Source organism: Anser anser (genome assembly GCF_964211835.1).
Source record: "Anser anser genome assembly, chromosome: 2".
NCBI lineage: Eukaryota > Metazoa > Chordata > Aves > Anseriformes > Anatidae > Anser > Anser anser.
The window spans coordinates 104,752,865-104,777,350 of NC_139721.1; the positions used below are offsets into that span (position 1 = coordinate 104,752,865).

At 34.6% G+C, this 24,486-nt stretch overlaps 1 protein-coding gene and 1 long non-coding RNA gene across 4 annotated transcripts in view; one reads left to right on the top strand and one right to left on the bottom strand.

Moving 5' to 3' along the window:
• Positions 1-24,486, top strand: part of CNTNAP2 (contactin associated protein 2) — a 1,168,055-nt gene that overhangs the window by 123,434 nt on the left and 1,020,135 nt on the right. The gene's annotated exons all lie outside the window — the stretch shown is intronic.
• The window catches only part of LOC310895520, a 44,857-nt gene continuing 28,374 nt past the window's right edge, over positions 8,004-24,486 (bottom strand). The window contains exon 3 of the long non-coding RNA XR_014580751.1: positions 8,004-8,892. This is a non-coding gene — a long non-coding RNA (uncharacterized lncRNA). The remainder of the gene's footprint in view (positions 8,893-24,486) is intronic.

Sequence of the window (24,486 nt, forward strand, 5' to 3'; positions counted from 1 at the left end):
GGTACAGGAATTTAAAAAAAAAAAAAAAGGGTTTAAGATAATTATATTAATAAAGAAGCTGGACTCTGATGTCTTCCAGCCTCATAAATTTCATGAGTGACTTTTCAGGAATGCATATGTTCTTTATTATAAATGAAGTAAAGTTTGGTTTATTTCTTTCAACTTCATAACAGAACAGAGTTATGGAAGAAAAATGAAGCCAACTAAAAAAAAAACGTATATCTACGAAATTATTAGTAGTCGTACCAGAGACTGTTTATGTTGATTTAAAAAGCAATTTGAAAAAAATAAATAAAATTGAATAACCTTTTATTTTAACTGTCTTTCTAATAGTATGTCAATCCCCATGAACCCCCAGCTTTGCCAAATTGTATGATCTTTAAATAGAAATCTATAGTTTTGCCAAATCTGGTACATAAACCAAACGGGTAAGTAGTAATGAAGAATTACATTAATGACTTTAAGGTCTATTTTATATCATGGAAAACGCTTATTTTTTCCCTGTAACAAGCTGATTTAGCAATGTGAATGCAACTCAGAAAAAAAAAAAAAGTGTGGAGCATAAATGTCAGTTGTTAACTGAAGCTGGATAAAGCCAAGAAAAGTTTATTCATCTCCAGTCACTACCTCTTAGTGTGCTAAATTGTAAGAGGTACTACCCACTGACAGACTGTTAAATAGTGATGACTCCTGAGCTATGTGCCATTCTTTCCTTCTCCCCAAAAGACTTCCTCAACTTGCTGCTTAGCTCATTGTAATTTCTATAGTAAGCTTGCTCTGTTATACGAGAAGTTGAGCAACTCCCATTGGTCACCCTGTGAGGGGTCTTAATAAGTGAATTAAAAAAAAAAGTCTCTGAATATTAGTTTTTTTGTTGGTGGTGGTGTTGGTTTTTGGTGTTTGGTGTTTGGTGGTGCTGGTTTTTTGTTTTGTTTTGTTTTTCCTCCCAAAAGAGAAGTGACAGGCTGAACTGTAAACTCTTTTTAATATGATCCTTCATCACCAAGTAGACAAAGAATAAAGTTTTCTCAATATTTAAACGATCTCTTTTTTTTTTCTACATACATTGTGTATCTGATGGTTTGTTTAATATTTTCGTCAATAATTTCTTTGGATGAAAATAAATGTGTCTGTATTTGTGAGTTCTGTAGACAAAAATGAGGATTGCACTTAAGTGTAACATATGATTTCCCCTGAGATGACATAGGGTTATAAAGAAGTGATAATGCAATCTTGTACAAGAAAGTTCAGCTAAGGACTTACAGCTAAGGACTTACAGGTATCAGATGACTCTAGAGTCACTGGATCTTAAGAAGGAGCATAAAATGTACATAATCAAGAAATGCTCTTACGATGTATGAAAGGTCTCTAATTTATAGAGACAAAGTATAGGGTGGTGAAGCACTGGAACAGGTGCTCCAGAGAAATTGTGGATGCCCAGTCCCTGGAAGTGTTCAAGGCCAGGTGGGATGGGGCTTTGGGCAACCTGGTCTAGTAGGTGTCCCTCCCCATGGTAGGGGGGTTGGAATGATGTCCCTTCCAACTCAGACCATTCCATGATTCTACAGAAGCACAAATTGGTGTCAAGAGCACTATAGCCTTTCCCCTAAAAAAAAAAAAAAATGTTTTCAATAAAAGGGAAACAGATTGCATGAGGTTATATTCCAGGTGGTTTTGAATCACAATGTCACTGTAGTGTCTGTTATGGAAAAGCAGTGCATCTAGACTGATTTGAGAAGAATGCTGTGATACTACCTTCTTTTCATGATGGCTGATGAAAGACCCAAGAATTGCTTGATTCCTTCCCAAGAAACACGTGCCTTATTAGAAAGTTTAAATTAATAATGCTGAGTCTGGTGGTGTTGTGATGACTCTCCAAATTCATGTAGTAGTTCTCATCAGGCAAGAGGAATGAAGGGCTGAGATTATTTTAGCTTGAAAATGATATTTCATGTGGTTCATTTCATGTCATTCCTTTTTTTTAATTATTTTTTTTCTGTAGTTACTCCAGCAAAATGAGTCTAATTATTAGCTCTTTAGCTCCTGAGTCACTATACTGCTGATAAAAGAAGAATACTTAAAATTCTGAAGGCCAGTGTTTTGTTTTTTTTTTTTTTAATTTTGTTATTATCAAATAAAGCATAATTAACATTTGCCAAATTAGAGTTGCTGTAGCAATTCATATTTGAAGACAAATCTAACAGTGTAAAGAAACGTAGGAAGTGGATATTAGTTGTAACATTATAATTAAACTTTTAAACTTTTTTTTTTTTGACAGTGTTGTAAAAGCCCGTGAAGATTAAGTAACAAATAGACTCATAAGTCAAAAGTTTATGTGGCTTGTTAACTTATTTTTTTATATATGTATGGTTAAAGTTTAACACATTGTTTACTCATCTGAGTAAATCTGTTTAGCAGGTGGATTATGAAATGTCTCTTATACTACTCTTTCCTTTCACTGTGAAAAGCATGAATACATGAAGCAGTTGCCATAATCAAGAAATCTGAAATAAGACCTTGATGTATACCTCTCATTAAGTTGAAAGTTCTGCATCTGCATTCACTTTGTTTGCTTGCCGAAGTGTTTAATCAAGAATGAGAAAGACTGCAGATAACTTGTGTTTGTTGTTTAGGTTGCTTTTTATGGAGACGTAATTCTAAATGAGATGCATTTCTCATGTCAGTGATAATGAGCAGATTAACCATTTGCTAGCTTTCAAGGTGCAAGTGTGATTATGGCATGACAAAATGTATGAATGTCTGTAAATGCATAAAATTATAAAGTACCAATCTACACTTTTGTGGGGAAGGTGAACATCAAGCAGGCTCATGAAAACAAGGATCTTAATAGAGGGTAAATTCTATTTAACTTCTGATTTTTCTGAATAAAGTCAAGAGTGCTGAATTGTTTTGTATAAATTAGGTTTGTATTAATTAGAAGAGAATCTGTATTGTCATGAAGGAATATGAATGAAACATGGAAGGTAGATTCCTTAAGCATGCATGCAAGTGTGGAAAGAGAAAAAAAAATAGATGGCTCAAACCAGGCTAAGGGGTTTCTGCTGCGTCCATGTTTACTGACTTGTGAGTAGTTCTCAGCTCTGCACTGGTATAACTGAGGTAAGATTACTGCAACAAAGAGAGTGAAATGAAAATGTTATTTTCATTTTTATCAGGTGGGTGATTCAGTGCATGTATTGTCAAGTTCTGCTTTGTGTAACTTGACCATAGACTATCATTTGATAGGTGCATGAAATAAGGAAATGAAATTCATATTAAATTATATAGCAAGTATATTCTTCAGTGATATTGATGAAAATGAGGAGTGATTTATGTGTTCTGTTATGTTGGAGGTCTGTCCTCCACTGCCAATAGCACAATATCAAAAAGCAATCATTCAGGCAGAAGTCAAATTTGAACAGATTGCAATTTGATGACTACTGAAAGGATCTTGATATTAAACATAGCATTCATATGTCTTTAAGAAGAAAACTTATTGTGGGCTGATTCATATAATGGGATATTTTTCTTTGAAGTTGTAAGTTCTTCTTAGGAAGTAGATTTCCTTCTTAGGAAATAAACATTCTCCATGGAGATAATTTCAGAGGCAGTATTCATGTCAAAATTATTTTGGTATCATTGATGTCTCTGGTGTCTGTTGTGAAAGTAGACTTAAAAAAATAAACTGCAGTGGGTGAGAACTCCTGCCCCATAAAGTAAAAGGAACAACTTTTGTCCTCATTAGCTGGGAAACATGTAGAAGGATGTTTAGAAATTCTAAAGAATTTCGTAGGAAACATAGAAGAAATTACAGTATCATGTTATAAACTGTATCTGTTCCAGTATTTTTAATAAGACATCTTATTAAATGAGATACTAGATTTGCCAGAAATTAACAGTATTTAATTGTGTTAGAAGGCATTATAACAGTGTACAGTTAATGTCCCTAAAAGCAGCACTGGGACATCATAGCTATTTCATTGATTAAAATGAACTTGAATGTGTAGCAGTTTTGCTATGGTCCAGACACTTTTTGTATTTCTATTTCTATTTTCACTATTTGCAAACAGTATAGACTTTTTGCATTTTCTATTACATTTTCCCATTTTGTTTGGCCCTCATAGGTTTGAAAAAATAGTCAGTAACAATTTTGTTACTGAATACATGTTGTACCTTTAAAATATTTTTTACTTTGCAACTCAAGATAAACTATTTAAAGTTTTGTGTCAGAAAAGATCTTGCATTACTTCAAAAACAGGCTAAATTGTGGGTGAGTTTAACACAACTGTCTTCTTTCCCTACAGAAATTGCAGAATTCCAGAGTATTACTGAAATAAGTATTTTTAAGTGAATGGAATGACTTGTTTTTAATTTTCAGACTTAAATGAAATAGGTCCTTTTACTTTTTTTTTTTTTTAATTATTATTATTATTATTTAGAAATTATCTTGGCCTAATTATTATTTGTGCCTGAAATGCAATTATGGTATTTGTTGTTTTTTTTGTGTGTGTGCGTTTGTTTTTTTTTTCTCCGTAAAGATGGAAAGCACCATGTGTAATAAAAAGGTCTATAGGTGTTGGGCAGTTTTCTTTTTCTACAAAGTCTTTTATGATCATTGAACCTCCTCATTTTTATTTCCTGGTCAAACAGCAAAACAGGAAAAAAAAAATTATATTGATTTCTTCAAGAATCAAGACCCTCTAGGAGAAGCTGGATCTATAATACTTTGAGAAGGAGGCTTCCTTTCCCCTAAGTTTGCTATAGTCTCTAAATTGACAGTTGCTTATGCTATTTGTGTTTCTGAATTTGTTGTTCCAGCAAAATACCTGAAGAATGGGTTTTAACTGAATATTCCAGGAATGTCTTTCTAATCTCTTAATTTTCTAACATTTATTGTGGTAAAAAAAAAATAAAAATAATATAAAAAAAATCTGTATAACATTAGTATTAATGTTATATACAAAAGCGAAATGATCACCATACAAATGAAGTAGTGGTTTCGGGTTGAAATTATTAAGATTATATGTTTGAAGGTTCTGCAGCTAAGGACCTCATAAAAGAGCAATACACTTCATTGTTTTTTTATTATACCACTTATAAGACCCAAACTGTAGTGTGATTGACCGAGAAAATGCTGTTTCAATGATGCATGGAATAAATAAATAAAATGTTTTGCTTTCTGTGGCTTTTAACAATGGAAGAATGCAGGTGTTGTCCAAATGTTTCGGTACAGAGAATTTACTCATAATTCTTGTAATGCTTTAAATAATTAACATACCGTGTTTTGAAAATAGAGCACCAAACTGGAGAGCCCTCTCCTGGTAAGACCTTAATTAAGTTGATGCAATAACTGGAGAATGCTCCCAAAACAGTATGCTTCCCAGGGGATTAGCTTGTGGTTACATTGTACTGGCTTTTACTCCATCCTTCTAATAACTAGAAATTATTAAAAGATGCTGAAATATAATTAAATCCAGCCTTATATAAATTATCTGTGTATATTGCTGCAATAGCTCCCACAATGGTATGATTTGATTGCATATGGGATATGTTGGGCATCACCAACATCTTCTATCCTACTAATTTTTATCCTGTTTATTGAGTGAGCCTAAACAGAGGGCCACAACATACTCATATTTACCTTTCTTTGCAGAGCATTTTGAAGCCTCCAGGTGTCAAATGCCATAAAAATTTGTATAAATAATAAAATAATGTTAAATAGCCTTTTTCTTCCACATTATTATTATTATTATTATTATTATTATTATTATTATTATTATTATTTTCCTGACAATGCTACTCAACAGTAAATCATAAGCGCAAAATTCTTGTATATGTAGCTTTGTTGCCCCCTACCCCCTGTTTACCATCAGCAGCATGCTTTCCTCTTTAAGAAGAAACAGGGATACCCCAGATGTTCATCTGGAATAGTTCAACAGAAGAATTTCACCTGGAAATCTGAAACTTGTGTGAACCTATGAGAAAATCATTCAGGTCTGTCACCCCTGGAAACACTCCCAGCTAATGCTGTATGATTAACTGATTGCTGTTATTTTATTTTTAGTTTAGCTGTTCCATACTTTTGAGAATGTGTGTTCTTCACAAAATACGAGAGAAGCAGATGCCATCATGTCCTTTGCCCAGCTATTTGAATATTTAATTGCAATGCAGAAAAATGTGGATTTAAAATCCAAATTTGCCTGTTTTAGGAACAAGCTCAAGATGCTACTCCAATATCATAGTAGACAAATGAGTCATCAACAGAATATTCACATACGTATTTCTTAGAAACTGTACTGCTGAAGTTGTTGCATTTAAAAAATAAAATAAAATAAAATAACATAACATAACATAACATAAAATAAAATAAAATAAAATAAAATAAAATAAAATAAAATAAAATAAAATAAAATAAAATAAAATAAAATAAAATAAAAATAAATTTTCTTCAAAGAGGAATGAAATCAATTTTTCTCTTCCTCTTCCCCTAAAGAACCCTGATTCATAGGAGTTAAAACCAGGCATAAATTGTCTTGCTTTAGGTTACCAACGTAAGTCATCTTTGCGAAAATATGTAGAATAACTTTTTATAAAAGTTGACTCAGACCAAAGCTAAAATGTTACAGAGTTTTAGTTTTTGTTTCCATTTATGATGACAAAACTATTTACTGAATTGAGACTGAATTTACTAGTAAGTTTGTTCTTCAAAATTTTACAAACACCTGTCAAAAAGCATGACAAAAACAGAAAGAAAACAAACAAACAAACAAACACTTCTATATACCCTGAGCTTTTGAAATAGCTCAGTAAATCACAGAAAGTTATTTAACAGGCAAAGAATGAAATGCTAATAAATATATCACTTTTAAGGATTAATGACTAAAACCAGATATGGTAATCCCCAACAAAGAAAGATAACATAAATCTTTTCTACCTGGAATGCCCAGGTCAGTGTTTACTGTAAGGAAGTGCTTTTAGAATTTCCTTTGATGGAAAGCTGGAATCGTAGTGTTTAGGAAGGGGAGTTTCACCTGAGGAGAAAATCACCATTACATTGGTCTTGTAGGTGAGGCTGTCTTTTATTTTTTTGAACCAACTGTCCAAGTGGCTATGTTTCCTTTGAGCTCTAGTAAATCGTCAGTAATTAAAATTGTTGCAGTGATACCTTTGTGGCAAGTTCTTGAAGAGAACCTGGCAGAACAGACATTATCTGATCTTTATTAAACACCTGCTGCTGGGATTAGTACAGTTTTACCTATGTTAGCTGGCAAGATGTTCTGGACAGCAGGACAGTTGCAGATTTGATTCAACAGTAAATTATAGTCAATTAACCAGTAGCTATTAGTACCTCACAAGCCTCTTCTAGTGTTAGTGGGGAAAGTATGTAGTACTTGTGCTTTCTGGTTTCCTTGGCTTGTTTTCTTCCTTTCCATAAACCCATAAAAATGAAAAATAAGAACACCCCCTCTCCCCAAATTACTTAGTTTTGACTTCTGGATGAGATGATTTATAAATAAATCTGTCTTGTTCAATGTGCAAAATTGAGGGGAAAAAAGGATCATTATTTTATGTACCTGAACAATAGTAGACCAGCTTATAACTTAAATGTCTCTCTCCCTCATCTTTAAACTGCACATAGTAATTCTTTCTTTCGGATGGATTTAAGGGCACTTGTATTTTAAGCATGTGTAAACTGAAAAATCCTACAACAATATGAAAGTATCATTAAAAATGTCAATGTCACTGGAATCCCTTAGATTTGATGGATACGGTATCATGTAAAAATATTCTATAGGGTCATGAAAAATCATGCATATTTTGCCTGCATTCCATCTAGCTTTTCATCAACAGTAAATTATTCCTGTCCCATGAGAATCTGTATATTCTCTGATAGGTGCTATTAGTTTGGGTTGTTCATGAGGACACTTTATTGTGTCCTGCATGTTACCTAGATAGATCCCACTCTGATCTCTAGATAGTAGGAAGAAGAGACAAAAGAAGATAAAAAAACTGTTCAGAACTTTTATTATTATTTATATATATATATAATTATTTTTTAATTTTTTAACTAACCAAACAAAACCAAACCCACTTCCAAAAACTACTGTAACTCAAACCCCATTTTACCACAGTGCAAAAAGCAGAAATGCTGGTTTTAGCTATGCCATCAGCTTCCACACTGAATCTTCTGTGTGTTGTATAATCTTGCAGCATACCAGTGCTGTCAGTACCTGTGCGCAGCATTGCAGGGAAATATCCCATTATCCCATACTCTTAGTGATGCCTCAGTAATGATGAAATTTGGAAGCAAGCCCTGGAACAACTCATTGATAGATGGACATTAACACATGCAGGCATACATCCATTGAATGCACAATTAGGAAAGTTATAGAATATATACCTAAGTGTGTACTTTTTACTACCATTTTCTGAACCTATGGGATTTCAGGACATGTGCTACATGTACTGCAGCAGCTGTTTGGAGGGCTGTTATCTATTACTTCAGTTCAGGCAAAGCCATCTGATAACCACAAATACACTCAGCTTGCCACAGCAAATCATATTGTGTATAGCACAAATAAAGCTGCAAAGAATAAGAGTTCATATGATTTCTGGCAGGAAATGAGGTCTGTGATCATCAAAATGTTCTGACAGAAGGAGGATATCACTGAAAGTACTTGATCAAGTCAGAGATAACACAAACAGATCAAAGTAAACAAATAATAATGTCTCCTTTAATCAGGTCAGCACAGGGCAATGTGAAAGTGGGCCTCAAAATAAGAAAGATTGCTGTTGTGGATATTGAAACAAAAGAGGAAGAATCTTCTGTCCTTTAATTTCCAATGCAGGTTTGGAATAACACATCATTTCTCCAACTTTCTGTCAACTTTACTGTAAGATAAACACAGAGAATCAGGATGTCCAATGCAACCCAATAGAAACAGCTTCAAATATTCCAATAACAATTAGGATCTCAACCTCCCTTTCTATTTGCCACTTAGAAATTAAAAGAAGCCTTCAAGAATACATCTTTTGACATACGCTTGGAAATTGCAGTAAAATAAAAGTCTATATCATCTGATAAAGCTGTGAGAATATAAAGAAAAACTGCATATTAGTCTTAAACAAAAGAACTTTTTATCTTTAAATGTGATTACCTGTGTAAAGAAGTAGGTTTCGTTTGTTTTTGTTTTAATAAATTTATGTTTAATTAGAAGAGCAAGAAGAGCTAATGTGATAGGGTCAGACAGTAGAATGTCTACAAATGTTTTGTAGCACCATGTGCTCAGGTATCAGAGAGTCAAATTTGTAGTTATAGCTTTGACTTAGATCAGTGAATTATCCTGGAAGGCAATATGTTGCATTACTTTCTATCATTTAATCATCCTGATCTTGAGAATTGAACATATTTCAAAAACATCTCAGAAGATGCACGAAATGTCTCTGAATTATGATAATAAACATTTATGTGATATGTAAAACTATCAGAAGATGTCTAGTGTAACAAATAGTAAAGCAGCCATTTAGCAATATCCTCTCAGTAGCTGGTTTTATAGGATTTATGTATACATTTTTATAAACGTCTTTAAAGGGGTCTTCTCCTATCCATTTGAAATAGTCTTGATAGTGACAAACTGTCCTGCAAACTGAAAAGCATACAATGCATAGAAGCTCTCTGGTTTATTTTAACAAGTAGTATTACTTCTTCCAGCTAACCACCAGTAGTTATAACATAAGGTGTGTAGATACCACAGTTATATGGGCAAGAGTTGAGAAATCCCTGCAGAATTTCCTTGCTTTTTACAGGGTCAGAATTTCACAAAAGTGTTTTCTGGCCTGGGATGTGGCAGTTAGTGTTAAGTAGTTTTCTAGTGGAAAATAAAAAAAAAAGGAAGCAGTTGTGGGTGGATAACCAAGCTGCCATACTTCCTGGCCTTCCCACCCACTGACCAGCCAGGAGTTAGAATGTCGCATCCCAGGGGCCAAGCATCTACAAGGCAGCCAGAGCGTGGGGAACAAATTTCACTTCTGAAACTCTGAAGTGATATTTCCTACAGGTTGTCTTTTTAACTTTGCAAAAACTAGCTTTGGATATGCTATTTTCTATATTAAGATTTTTTTTTTAAATTTTTTTTTTTGTACTTTGGTTGGTCTTCTATCCATCGAGTTATTTTTGCAATAGTAGAAGCAAGTTTGAGAATTGTAGCATAGTTTTGGAATTAGGATTTTATCTGATTGTCCTTAAAATAAATAAATAAAAAAAATTGTGTTGTCACCCTATACTTAAGTCGTGTGCCTGTTTCTCATTTATCGTCTCATTTAGCTGCATTTTTTTTACTTATGTTTACTTAAGTTACCTTCAAAAACATGGTCATGAGCATATCTGTGATAATTACACCTTACATTATGTCTAAAAAATGATTTTTCTAGACAGAACCTATGATTATATAGCATTAGCATATACAGGCCTCAGTGGAAATCACAGCTTGTTTGTGATGTGTTCCGGAGTGCACTGTAACATACCGTGCTTGCCTTTAAACATTTAACTGAAGTTTATGATCTTAAAAACTATGAAACCTGCATAACTGCAGAATTAATTTCAAAGGACTGCTTGTAGTAGAAGGGGTTAGGTAAACACTAAATTCTTTGTAGTGTCTAGTATGAATATATATATGCGTATATATACATGGTATAGGGGAATGCAATAATGAAAGAAAAGAATTATATGGAGCTAAAGCTGGGGTAATACATATTCTCAATGTAAGCACTGACTTGTGACACTGACTGTTTCAGTGTCAGGATCTGGAAAGGCGAATGTAAGCTTAAAGGGCATAAATACTTACACTAAAGATATCTCCTTTTTTGCCCACTTTACTAAAAAAAAGTTCTGAAAAAATGTAGGGGGCCTAAAACCAAGAAGGTGTTGAAGTGATTGATGATTACTCATTGCAGTGATTCCTGCACATATATAAAATATTGGATTTTGACTTCAGAAGACCTTATAAGAATCTCTATTCTTGTGAGAGAAATATAAAAAGCTAGTTCATACATACAAGTTTTCTGATTTTGGGGGGAGGGCATGGGGGGGATGATGTGGGAGGTGGTAAGAATTTTGCATGTGAGTTTTTTGGTTTTGGTTTATTTCTTTCTTTATTTATTTAATGTAAAAGCACCTTGAAAACCTTCCTTCTGAGAGTTTTTACCTGTACAACTGACAGATGTAGGAAGGGCATAGTATAGGAGCTCTACTAAGATTGCCATAGGAGCCAAAATTGTACTTAGAATGTTCAGTTACTATATACAGGCAGCAAGACCATGAAAATTCCAGTACTCTTACATTACAATGCATATTTATTAATTACAATTTAGTTTTTCTGAATTCTCTTGGGAAGTGCATGTTTGCAAATACTCAGAACCAGTATAATTGGAGGAAATTGTGTAGATTTGATAGATAGCCCATAGCTCTACAAGTGAAGAGAGATTTTCATTCTCCCCTCATAGAATGGCTGAGATCGTTAGTTGACCATGACCTGGACATAGAATACATATAAAACTAGAGCATGTTCTATATCAGTAGGGAATCTTTTATGATTCCTTGAAGCCTACAACAAAAAAGGTTTTATATACATAATAATCAATGACATCAACTCCAGCATTACCATCTCTTAATTTGTCATTTGAAGCTGATATCAAAGAATGACATTTGGTTTTGAAAAAGACAGTGAAAAGAAAATGTGCTTTATGCTTTACTACACAACAAAGCAAAGTTATGGCCATTAAATAACAATACTAAAAAGTAGATATGAGCGTATAGAAAAAAATGTTTGAAACATTCATTGTATGGATTCCTTAGGTGGAATTTTATTTAATAAAATATGCATATTTAAAAAAAAATAACAGTGATTTAATCAGTAATTTGAAACCAACAATGAAAAAGCAACAACAACAAAAAAGAAACATGCCTCCATTCACATCCTTTTTCTTTACTGAGATGAAACACTATCCACATTTCATCTATCTGGAAAGAGATAATTCTTTTAGTAAGTGTTATGCAGTGTGAAAATCAAAGCTTAACTATAACCAGCAGCTTTAACAGTATTTGCAGGTGTTTGCTGAAGAGTTTATCTAAAATAATTAACATGCTTTGAATGGCAAGCTTAATTATGTAAAGAAAGGTGACCAGGTATATAAATATTCGCAAAGTCACTGTATAAATTATACACCCCTTGAAAGCTTTCTTTTGTGGTCACATGGATTCTTAAGCAGAGCATGAGTGTATCAGTACTATTACTGATAATAAATTTCCATATAATAGAAATTGAGCTAATTTGCATAGTGTAAACAAACTAAATCCCAGTATAATGCACTAGTTTCAATAAAACTATATGAATACTCAAAATCTTTTGAATTGAAAATTCCACATAAAAAAAAAATATTATCCCACTGTATTAAGACTGAAGTGTTTATGTGAGTGTGTGTGTATATACATGTTTAAAATTTTCTCTGGAATGAAAACATTGAAAACAAGTCATGTCAATTTGAAAATGAGAGCTTTGATTCTGTTTTTCATACTCCTTGTGCTATAAATTGTGAAAATTCTTTTGAAATAAAAAAGTTGATTTTGAAAAGGAATTGAAATGCTTCGTCCTGACTGAATGCTTCATTGAAACTATTGCACTATTCCCTTCCCACATTAGTACCTGAAATAGCACTTTACAATGGAAAACTCTCAGATTTAAGCAAAATTGGCTAATCCTTTATTAAGTCAGGTTAGTTGAAGAAGTATAATGGTGAATCAATATAATCAGCAAGCAAAAGTTCTGCAGATATGAGTGTCAGATATGAGTGTCAATATATTATGCCAAATTAAGTTTCAGCTGCTTTACTCAGTGCCTTGTGGTGTTGCATATTGTTGTTTTGAAAATGCTATCCTAGCATACCTGAGGTTAAATTCAGACTGACCTGATGTGGATTATTGGATGAGTCTGCCAAATGGGTCTTACATTTAGCTGGCACTTGGATGACTACCTTTGAGGGATAAAATTAAATCTAGCACCTGGCCTGTATAAACAGATCACCTGCCCCTTTATATGACTATGGGTCTATGATTTTTGGAAGAAGTGGAAAAAAACTTGAAACTCTGGGAGCTTAAAAGTGTTATTGAATTTCTCCCTTGACTCAGGTATGAGAATCTGGGCATGTCCATTTCAGAGTTAGTGCGAAAGTTAAAGATGAGCACTGGTTCTGAATATAGTAGCAGATGAGGTTGGTTTCGATCTGATGTCTTAGTGTATGTTCATTTATGGTCTGGACCAGAAGTGTTACCACGCTTTAGCAGAATAACGCAGTTGTAGTTTTTTACATTAAAGGGACATAAAATAAAGAAGGCTGTGAAGAAGAGAATTATCTAGAGGTGAAGCTGTTCATTTTGCTTTTAGCTTGCCAGTGAAGGATTGATGCTGCATGGGATAATAACTTGCTGATGGGCAGTGATTTAATACAATACCATGACCTTATTACATTTGTTAGTGTTATGTATCTAGAATAAGTTGAATGTGAAAGATAACGTAATTAGAAAGGAATGGTACTGTTCCTGCAAAATCCCAGATTCTAGATAAATAGAGGCCTTTCAGTTAAGTGTTGACTAAGGTCTCATAATGCTTTTACATGAATCACTTCTTATATTCTTGTGTGAATTAAAGATGAGAAGAGACTGAATCAAGAAAGACCTAGCAGAAGTAGAATGGGTTTCATGAAAGGTGCCAGAATGGTAAATGATACTAGGATTGCTTTATGTGAAGAGGGATTGAACTAAACAGTTATCATATTTTCAGAGAGAAGACAAGTAGGAGGCATATGAGATGCAGAATAATGGACTATGCTGACAAGATAAATGGTGGCTTCTATTTACCACTTATCACACAAGAACAAGGAAATAATCATGGAAATTGAAAGGCAATACATTTTAAAACTAAGGAAAGGAACTAATCATCCAACATATGTGATTTATGGAGCTTACTGTCCCAAGGTATCACTGAAACTAAGAGACTAGCAGATTTTTTAAAAATCTATTGAATGAGAGGAAATGTGGTATTAAATGAAACAAAAATAACAGAAGAATCTGTCTTTCCAGTTTCTGTTCAGCAGTGAGGTACTTCCTTATTATTCAGGACAATTTTACATTAGCCACCATTTGACATTGAATGCTTTACATGTATCATCAATATGAAAATTCTCAACTCATAATTTTACATAATAGGCACATAAACACCACAGGAAAAAAATCCTTTTAAAATTTTCTAGCAAGAAACACTCTCTTCAAAATCCAAATATTTAGCAAATGTCTTAGCTCCATTCTATTATCTTCTGTAAATGCAAATAATCTTATTCATGACCGGTGTCTACAGGTGTCTTGCTTAGGGGAAAGAGTTACTGATGTTCTGTTCATGAAAACAGCCAAATATGTTCCCAGTGACTGACTAAATAATTCCTGAGGATACCAATTCTGACATGATGAGGAAGAAAATGTATCATGAGTATACACTTTCATAGTGAAATTATCCAAAGCATGTGGAGTTAAAAACACACATGTATTCTTCAGGTATTTTAAAGCAAGTTTTCTCTGACATTATCAAGCGATTTTGCTCCTTGAATTGGCTGAGCAGCATATATATGGAGTTAATAATTCATCTCTGCCACAAGGACAGCAAGCGGCTTTCCTCAACTACAATCTACATGGCTAAAACATTACTAAGCACTTCAAAGTGGCTGTTTGTTTTGTTTGTTTGTTTGTTTGTTTGTTTGTTTGTTTGTTTTTTTTTTTAAGCAATGTCACTCATGGCAGGTACAGTCAACCAACAGTCTAGGATAATTTGATCTGCTTAAGTAATTATGTGACCATATCAACCTAAGTAGAATCAATTATCTGTCAAAACACAGTGTATTGTTAACAATATTAATGGGGAGTGCTCAAGGCTCTGCTATGCACATCTGTCTGGATGTGTGTCACGGGCAGCATCAATATCAACATGCTGAAGAGGGTTAGGTCAAGGCAAAAGCACTGCCATATGATTGCCCATACAGTTCAATCATTAACATAGTCATAAGCAGTTTGGGCTAAGGCTATCTAGAATTCCTAACAAGCAGATTGAATGCCACCAAAATATTTTGAAGGGTAAGGTATTTAAGGATTTAAGGTTTGTAGACACTAGCTGTGCTATGCAGGGTCCTCAGTGTAAAAGAGTAGTAGTCCCCAGCAAATTTTCTTTTGCAGTTTAAGCATAGACAGAATTTCTCAGTGTTAAGGAATAATACCCTGCCTATTTGCTTTTGTTGGTATTTCAAGTTGCCTTTGAGTAAGAGAGAAGTAAGTTTAATAAGAGAGAAAATGTAGGTCCGGTGATAAGGATGATGACATAATGGATTTGTAGGTGATCTTTTTACAGACTGTGCCGCTTATAGGCCTTCTGTTTTACCAAGGTCACACTGTATATCTTATTCAGTATCTATAAAATGAAGCTCCTGATTATTCATATCTTAGAGGATTTTCAAGGACTGATATATATGAATTTCTGAAATGGTGATAAAAAAAATCTTTTCTCATCTTTTCAGAAACTTGACTTTTTTTTTTTATTATTTTATTTTTTACACAGCAGTACGCTTTGTAGGCTTCTATATGTATGCATTGCCAAAACACTTACATCTAAGAATAAATATAAGTGCATGATGACTTATTTGCCCGTGTCTTCTCCCCCAGAAGTATTTCTGTTTAATAATAATTGGTGTGTGGGAGAAAGATTTTATTATAGCACTTCTCCATTGAAATTGCTTGCCTGGTACTAAGGAGAAGGCTATAACATGAGCTGTTCAGAGGTCATCCATTGTTGTAGCCTCGCATAAATCTGTTTTATTTTCTTTGTTGTCTGTTTCTACATCATTTAAGTCACAGTGGAGTTAATCTATTAGACCTCTGGGCTTGTCTTCTTTTCTGAAATCACTAGGATATTTAAACGGCTGACTTGTAAGAAAAGGAGCAGAGTTGTAAATTGTTCCTCCTCAACACATTTTCCTCATCTATTTTCAATATTCCTTTCAGTTGATCTATATGCTTTCTTATTTGCAAACAATTTCACTAGTGCATAATATTTTGGTTTTCATACTCTTTTTTAGAAACTACCTGTGTAAAGTTCTTCTGCACCTATATTCTTTTGTAAGGAATAAATATTCTCCATATATTCACTCATCATATTCACCAGAAATTACTACCTGGGAAATGTACGTGGTAAATCACAGTCATAGAGGTCATTGTAAAAACTTTCTTGGTGTAAAAAAAAAACGTAATTGTCCTGAACATTGTGCAATTACAGATCAGAGAGTACTAGAACTCCATTTTGGGAAAGAAAAGGAAGAAGAAAGAAAAAACAGTGCTGTTGGAACTAACAGGGAGAAAGGATCAAAAGCAATCATTGCAGTGAGATTTCTTAATAGTGTGAAAGGTAGTACTATGTATGGGTCTAAGAATATTAGGCTAAAGCACATTCATTTGAATGTGTTATTTGACACTCTCTGGTGTATCAACCACTCCTCCCAGTTTTGTGTCATCTGCAAACTTGCTGAGGGTGCACTCCATTCCATCATCCAGGTCATTGATGAATAAATTGAACAGGACTGGACCCACTACAGACCCCTGGAGGACACCACAGGCTACATGCCTCTAACTAGTCTCAGCGCCACTGATCACAACAATCTGAGCTCTGCCATCCAACCACTCCTCAATCCACCACACTGTCCACTCATCTATCCCACACTTCCTGAGCCTGCCTATGAGGATGTTATGGGAGACAGTGTTGAAAGCCTTGCTGAACTCAAGGTAGACAACAACCTCTGCTCTCCCCTCATCCACCCAGCTAGTCATTGCATTATAGAAGGATATCAGGTTGGTCAAGCATGATTTCCCCTTGATGAACCCATGCTTACTATTCCTGATCACCTTCTTATCCTCCATGTGCTTGGAGGTGACCTCCAGGATGAGTGATTTCATCATATTTCCAGCAATGAAGGTAAAGCTGACTGTAGTTTCCTGTAGTTTCCTGGATTCTCCTTCTTGCCCTTTGTGAAGACTGGGGTGACGCTGGCTTTCTTTCAGTCCTCAGATACCTCTCCTGTTATCCATGACCTTTCAAAGATTTTGTTTGCATTGTGTGCAGGTTGTGTATCCACTCCAGTTAAAAATGTATAAAAAATAAAATTAACATAGTATCATATTATGTACAGAACTGTATACCTGCTGCTTACATGTAAAAATATTATACAGGGAAAAAAACAGTCCAGATTCAGGCCTATGAGAGACTCCAAAAAAAACAACTGGGCAAATCTTGGGGAGGTGATGAGATTTTGTCAACTTAAATCTACATAGGGGTTATGGAATATACTACATAGTTTATTGAAGGATAAGGTGCTATGTCAATGGAGTAACTTTGCTATCTCATTTTGACTTTTTTTTTTTTTAAGGAAACAAGTTCTATCAAGCACACTGTTTGCTGCATCATATTAGATGTTACAACATATAATACAACACTATAATCTATCTGCCATGATAAAACAGTAACAAGTAACTGCTTAAACAAAGAAAAATGAATTGAGACTTAGATGTTTCTGCACATATATGATTGCTTTGGAGATTTTTGATTACTTAAAAATTGTAGAAAAAGAAATATATATATTTCCCAGAAATTCCCTCATTATTTGGATGAGAACATTTTTGCTACTTGTAAGTAGCAGAAATTTCCAATAGTTAAAACTATACGTAGAATAATAGAATAGATGTTTCAAGCTAAATTTGAAGTTCTATGTACATATACAAATACAGTTATGAACTGCAGTTTCATTAAGGATTTGGGCAGTGGTTAGAATGATTAAATACACTATTTCTGTAAAATATGCTGTCTCTATAGAGTAGAACATCCACCTGATCACCAAACCATAACCTTAGGAACATTCAAACATGGAACATTCAAATTGTGTAAAACATATTTATTTATTTTTTTCCAGGGAGAAACTGTAGTTAATGGTCTTGTTTTCAAGCCTGATTGCATTGAAACATAAAGAAGACATCATCTGATGTCAGAACGCCTCTCAGAATTCATAGCTGCTATACCAACTGGCTTTTACTATGCTCCATTGAGTTATGATGATGAAACAGTAAGAGATATTTGATTTTTTGATATTTATGAGCTATTATGAAATGTTTAGGACCAGATTCAGTGTAATCTGCTGAATCCGTAAAAAGTGTGAATCCAAACAAAATGCAAGGCTCTTCAATGACTCTGCTAATTCAAGACTTTGAAAGCAAGATCAGGAGTTAAAAGCTAGACCTGCTGTGTAAAGCCGTAACTCAGAAATGCAGCAGCTTGAGCAAAGCGGAGGGGCAGCTCACCAGATGGAACCTGTGTCACTCATGTTTCTTCCTTACAATGAACTTCTGTGTGCAGAAGAGACTATTTCTCCAAATGTACAAACTGAGGAAGCACAGGTGGTTTAGCTGGTTCTTAGAAAAGAAGAGCGTTATTTGAGTGTACATGGAAAAGCGCAAAATGCACACTTGCTTCCCTTATTGAGAAAATCTAAGACTACTTTGTGTATTACTGAAGGCTAATATTGAACACCAGACGCAGAGTTCTGAAAATGCTTTTTTTTTTTTTTTTTTTGTAAAATATCAAACACATTTGTAGGCATGAAGAAAGTTAGTTTGCATATTATAGTGTTATAAACAACCACAGCTGTTTGGCTAAGTTAATATATTGCCAGTAGAAAATAGGTCAATACACATTTGGTCTTTGTTCTCTGAGCCAGCTGTAAGACTAATTAATGGATATGTATGCATTTTTGTGGGTGTACATCATAGGTTTAATCTCCCAGTAACTGATTGGTAAAACAAGTTTAGATGCAAATAGTTTGAAATGGTGAAATACTACAATTTTCTTTAATTTAGGATTTTGTGGAATATATGACTCTTTGATGTAGACGATTGCAATTTTTACTGAAGTCAGTGATGAAAGTTGCTTTTTCAGACAGGTATAAAAGGAACCAGGAGTGTCTTGGGAATGGTGTGGGTAGGCAGTGTGATTTATGACAGGACAAGAATGTACTTCAAATATGTCTTCCTCTTACATTTCCAATATTGTCAGCTTATAACTTCAGTTTGCAACCATGTTTTCTTCTTTCCTGTTACAGTTCATGTTTTCAATAATTGCAGTATTTCACAAAGAATATATTTATGTCTTTGGGACTCTGTGCCTAACTCCTATTTTTGTCCAACTCATGCTAAGCTACCGAACTTGGTCCAGGGATTTTAATGGGAACTGTTTTTCTGTACACATCCCTTGCATAATCTCTTATACACCATGCTCTCTGAGAATATTAAAGATGTGACAGTGCTTTTTTGAGAACATGCTGAGACTTAAGGTTTAAAGACCTTAAAAAAGATGCTTTCTTTGGGTAATCTTGATTATGTTTGTGTAAAGTATATAAAATACACTAATTCAGATCTTAGAAAGAATTAGACAATAACTAAAATGGGATTCCACATATAAATACATGAGCATTAAAATGATGTCTTAGCTTTTCATCATCTTTACCAAACCTTTGTCTTCAGAGTAAAAGCATGTTTACCTAAGTAGATCAAAGTTAGAGGAAGTTGCACTATATTTTCTTACTCAGTTGTTCTTCTTTAAGATTGTCTTTATTTTGTTTGTTTGTTTGTTTAACAGAAAGAGGAAATTTTGGATAGCCAATGAGACCCCCCTCCCCCCTTTTTTTTTTCCTCATCCAAGCTCACTTAAGAATAATGCTGCTGTTATTAATCAAACTTTTTAAAAATCAAACTATTTAAAAATAACTTAACCAGGTAGAATATAATACAGATTATTATCTGTATTTTATATTGAAAGTAGGATTACTAACATCTGAGTGTTAATGCATACTGCATTATTAATTTCAAAGCCATAAATATAGCAGGTTAAAAATGTGAAGTGTATAGAAGAGAAAAGGATATATAAATATGGTATAAAAATGCAAAGCCTAAATGTCTCTCAGCTTCTTCCCTAGCTGAAGGGAAAATACCTCCCAAAGAAGTTTCAGTTTCTCAGCTTTTCATTACCTTTTAATAAACACATTTTTTGTTGTTTGTTTGTAGTTTGTTTTTAATTATTTATTTATATGCTTATTAATGACTGTAAAATATATATCAAGCTTTGTGTTAATGTGTGATAACAAACACCACACGTTGAAAGCACATGGCTTCACCTTCTTTCTGACAACACTCACAAAGCATATGTCATCTCTCACTAACACTTGCCTTGTTGTCTCTCACTGCTAAACTGAATCATACAAGCAACTGCACATCACATGTGAGAGCCTCTTGGAATTCAGCCAGTGCTTTTTAGACAACCAATGCAAGCTATGAGGAACCTGTCTGTTAACTTGGTAACACAACATTGCATTAGAGGAATTTTTTAGGAATTAAATAGAATTGTGAGCAAGTTCTATTAAATTCAACTATACAATTTGTAAGATTATGACCGAAACAAATGAAATCTGTAAAATGTGAAATTAAAGCTAGGAATTCATCTTTAATATGCCTCGTGTGTATGTTAGAGTTGAGCTTATAGAAATGTCACGTTACTGTTTTGTGGGATGGCTGAGAAGCCCTGGTGCAGCTGGCAGAGCTCTCTACGCTGCAGATGCAGTTTTTATTTTTGCGCGGTTTCAGGTATACAGATATTTGCCTTACAGCCAGCCTGCAAGACTGATTTGGAGTCCCCCATGCTTCCCTCTTGAGAATGATCATGTTGAGGAGGACCTACTTCTTTCAGGTGAAAATATTGGAAGAACTGCAGAGAAAATGTAGAGGATGAGGCTGGGTAGCTATGGGGGAGGTTCAGGAAGCAGGCGCTTAACTGCTCTGAGGAAGAGACAAATTAGATAGCCAGAGGCCTCTATTTAACCCTTTTGTCATGTGAAAATAAACAATTCATAAAGATCTTTGTTCATACACATTCATAAATGTTTTTTAAGTAACTAGGGAAGTATTCTAACACCTTCATAAAAAGAAGGGAAATGGAGAGGCTCATTTGCTGCTCCAGAAATAACACACAACAGGTTCCTGCACCACTTTGCTTTTATAAAGAGATTTCAGAATTGCAATTGTTAAACAGAATTTTTTTTTTGAAAAAAAAAAAGAGGAAAGCCAATATCTGGGCAAAACTTTATTAGTTCAACAGCAAAACACAGAGCGGATCTCTGGTTTCAGATTATATCTTATTCAAATAGCCAAACTTTATGTAAAAATTCCTGTTTCAACTCATGTTGGGTAATTTAAGTTCCGAGGTAGGTCTGGAGTAACACAGTGAATATGCTTTTTCAACCTAACCTAATAGTAAGAATAAAACTGAAACACAAGAACAAATTCTTAATGCAAGTCAGGATTTGAACACAAGACCACTTCTAGTGGTTGTATAGAGCCTAAGTTATGCAGTCACTGGTGGAACCTAGTGCAATTGTTAAGTCTTAATCTTATATGTTTTATTCTTCCTTATTCAGCTACTTTCTGAAGTGCTCCACCCAAGTTATGCAACATTAACTATTGATTGTGATTTGGATGGGTGTACACTTGCTGGGTAAAAAGCTGGCTGGGTAGCTGGGCCCAAAGAGTTGTGGCGAGTGGATTTAAATCCAGTTGCAGGCCGGTCACTAGTGGTGTCCCCCAGGGATCAGTATTGGGGCCAGTTCTCTTTAACATTTTTATCAGTGATCTTGAAGAGGGGATCGACTGCACCCTCATTAAGTTTGCAGATGACACCATGTTAGGTGGGAATGCTGATCTGCTTGAGCTTGAGGCTCTACAGAGGGATCTGAATAGGCTGGATTGATGGGGTGAGGCCAACTATATGAGGTTCAACAAGGCTAAGTGCTGGGTCCTGCACTTGCATAAGCCCACACAAGAAGGCCAACAGTATCTTGGCTTGTATCAGAAACAGTGTGGCCAGCAGGACTAAGGAAGTGATTGTCCCCCTGTACATGGCTCTAGTGAGGCTATACCTCGAATACAGCATTCAGTTTTGGGTCCCACAATACAAGAAGGACATTGAGGTGCTGGAGCATGTCCAAAGAAGGGCAGTGAAGCTGGTGAAGGGTCTAGAGAACATATCTTATGAGGAGTGGTTGAGGAACTGGGGTAGCCTAGAGAAAAGGAAGCTCAAGGGAGACCACCCTCTACATCTCTCACTTTCTACAACTATTTCAAAGGAGGTTGTAGCAAAGAGGGGGGTCAGTCTCTTTTCCCAAGAAACAAGCTATAGCACAAGAGGAAATGGCCTCAAGTTGCACCAGGAGAGGTTTAGATTTGATAATAGGAAAATTTCCTTCACTGAAAGGATTGTGAAGCATTGGAGTGGTCTGCCCAGGTAAGTATTTGAGTCACCACTGCTAAATGTATTTAAAAGACGTATAGATATGGTGCTTAGGGACATGGTTTAGCAGTAGAATTGGCAGTGCTAAGTTAACAGTTGGATTTGATGATCTCAGAGGTCTTTTCCAATATAAATGATTTTATGACTCTATGATTCTACTAATACTGACTTAAGACTCCTTCAACCAGTGATTGAAAATCTTGCATGTATTCTATAAGCTTAGAGAACTCTGCAAAACAGTGGTACCAAACTGATATTGCAATGGCCAAAACAAAAACAAAAACAAAATCAATCAAACAAACAAAAAGAGTCCGGCTAGATTCAAAACCAACAGTTAATTTTCAGCATCCCATATGGGATATACAAAGAAGACAAATATAAATAATTTTCTTAAGCTGTCAGTTTCACAACTCTTGTAGTATATGAAAGATTTTATGTTTGTGGATAATCCTTTTGAAGTTGAAGCAAAACTATGTGTATAGTTTTTGCAGGAGCAGGGTCATATGACTTAATGGTTGAGAGACTGTTTTTGTGCTTATTTTCAGCCTAACAAATAAAAACATTTTTTTTTCCAAAACTTATTTTGTGCTACACACCTGAGAACTGATTTGAGTGCTTAAATAGCTGTACATTGCATCATAGCACCAGTTGCAGCATAGGGTTTCTGGTCCATACAGATGGAGCTGACAAACAGGGCATGAGACTTGTAGTAGATCCACATGTTTCTGGAGAGGCTGCTGGAGCTAAATGAAATCCTTGGGCAACTGATTTCCCAAGTTCAATCTTGACAAAAAATGTTATATTAGGAGAATTGCATAAAAATGATGAAATAGATTTTCACTTATAGAGTACTAGGGAAGTTTTTCATCTGTTAAGCCTGAAGCAAATGTTTGAACTAAAAGGTTGAGTTTGAATTTTCCAAACATAGTTTTAAATATGGAAATATAGCTATCTTCATAATAAGAAGAAAGTCAAAAACTGTATATGAGCAGCGATTGGAAGAGAGCCTGGTGTCTATAAAATGACCTTAGAAGATCTTTTACACCTTTGTCAAAGTATTATTATTTTCTATAAATGTCAGTGTTGCCTGCTCTTCAATCATATCAGTCACCTTCTACGCAAACAGGGTTGTTTATCATGTTGCTATTTCATTTCTAAAAGACTATTGCATAAATATGTTTTCTCCAAGAAGCATAACTATCAAACATTGAAATCAGGAAGCTTAAATATATTCCCAGGAGACTAATCATTTTCACAGTTGAAGAAACAGTGTATTTAAGCCAATATAACCACCGTCTTGGACAATTAACTTTCCTGTCTAGACTACCTGGATAACAACATTTATGGAAGGAAAAAAAAAAATCTTACATCTTAACCACTTGCAAGCATTAAGTTGACATCAGATGGTCAGAATATAATTTAGGACAAGTGACCCTTTTTTAATGATAATCTCCTTTATATAAAACTTTAAGAGAAAAGGAAAACAAATGAGCCATTCAGATCAGCATAATGGCCCTTATAAAGAAGAACGTGAGTCCAGAAACCTGAGACCTCGTAGCTCTTTCCTCAGAAAATATCCTCTGGGCAACTAGCTCTTAAGACAGAAGAAAATGAGGCTTCATTAGAGCTTATTTCATATCCATTTATTATCTGGCCTACTGGAGATGGGGACTAATTGAGATGGGTTGCTTTAAAACTTTGAAAACCTGTCATCTCTCCACTTCTACCTTGAAAGAAAAGACCATCTCACAGCATTTCTCCACTCCGTCTCCTGTGGTGACAGACCTATAGGACTGCTGAAGCTGCAAGTAGAAAAGACAGAAGAAGGAATGACAGGATCTGCAAGGGAAATGCTCTTCCTCTTCCAGAGGTTTCTTCCTACTGTTATCCATCTGAAGGGAGAGTGGAGTTGCCCAACTACTCATTTTACTTGATCTGTGTTCTACAATAGACTAAGCATTTGGTTAAGCATCTCAACTAGTTTCTTTGATTTCCTGATATCTTCACTCACTTGTGC